The sequence below is a fragment of the Penaeus vannamei genome, chromosome 20 (assembly GCF_042767895.1).
Source record: "Penaeus vannamei isolate JL-2024 chromosome 20, ASM4276789v1, whole genome shotgun sequence".
In the NCBI taxonomy this organism is placed as follows: Eukaryota; Metazoa; Arthropoda; class Malacostraca; order Decapoda; family Penaeidae; genus Penaeus; species Penaeus vannamei.
The window spans coordinates 4,244,886-4,247,385 of NC_091568.1; the positions used below are offsets into that span (position 1 = coordinate 4,244,886).

The 2,500-nt window shown below is 50.4% G+C and overlaps 1 protein-coding gene across 1 annotated transcript in view; it reads left to right on the plus strand.

The window, feature by feature from the left end:
• Positions 1-2,500, plus strand: part of LOC113828121 (TOX high mobility group box family member 4-A) — a 711,447-nt gene that overhangs the window by 171,914 nt on the left and 537,033 nt on the right. The gene's annotated exons all lie outside the window — the stretch shown is intronic.

Here is a 2,500-nt window from a genome sequence, read left to right on the forward strand (position 1 = left end):
ATGGAAAAGGGGGGTAGAATGGAGGGGCGAAAGGATAGGGAGGAGGGGAGCGGGAGCATAGAAGGTGGCAGGAGGGAGGGATGGGCACAAGGGGGTAGGTGGGGGGGAGGGAGTAGTAAGGAGGGGTAAAAAGAGGAGGGGGGAGCGAGATTGCGAAAGATACCATCTGAAAGACCAGCGATAAGTGCAAAAGGATAATATCCGCGTGGCTTTGGCAAATATTACGTCGATATCCGATTCTCCACAGCGGATTTGATCTCCGGTAGCGGTCATGACGGTCATTCTGAATATTAGATCGACTTAAAATCGGTTATTGAAGATATCAAGTTGATTGGCTGCCAGGAATGGAGGAGGGGAGGGAGGGAGGGAGGGGTAAGGGAGGGAGACAGGAGACCCTGTATGTGTGTGTGTACGTGCGTGTGCGGGTTGTTAGTCCACACTCAGAGCCCCGCGCGGTGAAAGAATATTTGTTTTTAAGTATTAAGGTAATTGTAGGGGTACCACAAGTGTAATAATCGGGTATGTGTGCGCCGTTGTGTTTTGTGGGTGTAGGGGCAGTTTTAGGGAGAAGTGGGAGGGGGACCCCAGGCAGGTAATGCGCCATGGGGCCCCAAGTGTTTATAGCGGGTAATATTTAAGCCTTTCTTGAGTATACTAGCTATAATGAGCAGGTGAGATGGGTGATTTTGGGGGAAAAAATATAAAATGGGGATGGGGGATGGGGGGGGGGAAGGTATTGGAAATCATGAGCAAAGTTATTGTTGACTTTGGAAGAGTTTGTGGTTGTGAAAGATTTGAAAATCGACTTTTTTTTGTTGGGAAATGTAGTTTTTTTGTTTGTTTGTTTGTTTGTTTCCTTCCGTTCTCTTTTTTCTCTATTTATATCTAATTCTCTCTCTCTCTCTTTCTCTCTCTTTCTCTCTCCCTCTCTCTCTCTCTCTTTCTTTTTCTCTTTCTCTTTCTCTTTCTCTTTCTCTTTCTCTTTCTCTTTCTCTTCCTCTTCCTCTTCCTCTTCCTCTTCCTCTTCCTCTTTCTCTTTCTCTTTCTCTCTCTCTCTCTCTCTCTCTCTCTCTTCTCTCTCTCTCTCTCTCTCTCTCTCTCCCTCTCTCTCCCTCTCTCTCTCTCTCTCTCTCTCTCTCTCTCTCTCTCTCTCTCTCTCTCTCTCTCTCTCTCTCTCTTTCTCTTTCTTCTCTCCCCCTCTCTCTCTCCTCTCTCTCCCTCTCTCTTCTCTCCTCCCTCCCCCCTCTCTCTCTCTCTCTCTCTCTCTCTCTCTCTCTCTCTCTCTCTCTCTCTCTCTCTCTCTCTCTCTCTCTCTCTCTCTCTCTCTCTCTCTCTCTCTCCCTCCCTCCCTCCCTCCCTCCCTCCCTTCCCTCCTTCCTCCCCTCCCTCCCTTCCCTCCCCCCCTCCCTCCCTCCCCTCCCTCCCTCCCTCCCTCTCTCTCTCTCTCTCTCTCTCTCTCTCTCTCTCTCTCTCTCTCTCTCTCCCTCCCTCCCTCCCTCCCTCCCTCCCTCCCTCCTTCTCTCTCTCTCTCTCTCTCTCTCCCTCTCCTTCTCTACCTCTACCTCTCCCTCTCTCTCTTTCTCTCTCTCTCTCTCTTTTCTCTCTCCCTCCCTCCCCCCCTCTATCTCATGCTCTCCCTTTCATTCTGTATCTTTCCATCCATCCGTTTGGTTAACTATCTATCATTAAAATCAACCATTTGACGATATATCTACGAGTCTGGCTACCTGTCTGTCTATCACTCAGCATCATATTATGTGGCTCGTCCTCTGGCTCCTCACTTAAGATGAAGATTAGCTCGACCCTCCCAATGCCGGACTATCTATTGGAGATCCGCCCCTCCCTTGCCGATTGAATCTATCACGGCAGGACCCAATGCCACACACGACGTCCTCCTCAACCCTTCCCCCCCTCCCTCTCCCCCTATCCTTCCCATTTCCTCTCCCCTATATCTCCCTCTCCTACCCCCCTTCCCCTGTTTTGGCTTTTCTGTTGTCCTTACCTGATGTTCTGACCCCTTCCTCCTTCTTCTCTACCTCCTCCTCCTCCTCCTCTTCCTCTTTCTCTTTCTTCTTCTTTTGGTCTTATCTTTTTTCTTGTGTCTTCTCCCCTTCTTTCCTCCTTTGTCTCTTCTTTTTCCCCAAGCCTACCCCCTTCTCCCTTTCTTCTTTCCTTTCTTAACGCTAACCTATCCCGTGCCTTCGCATTTCTATTCTCTTTCTGTTCTCGCCCCTTCCTCGTCCCTCCTTTTCCCCCAACCTACCCTCCCCTTCCCTCTTTTTTCTTCCCTCCCTCTTCCCAAGCTACCCCTTCCCTTCTCAATGCTTTCCTCCTTCCCCTTCCTCCGTCCCTTTCTCTCCTCTGCCTACCCTCTTCTTCCCCTCTCCGTCCGTCCCTTCCCTCCTTTCCCTCCTTTTGTCGTCCCTCCTTCTCCCCAGTCTACCCTCCCTTTCCCCTTTTCTTCTCCACTCCTCCTCTCCACAACCTTCCCTCCCCCTTC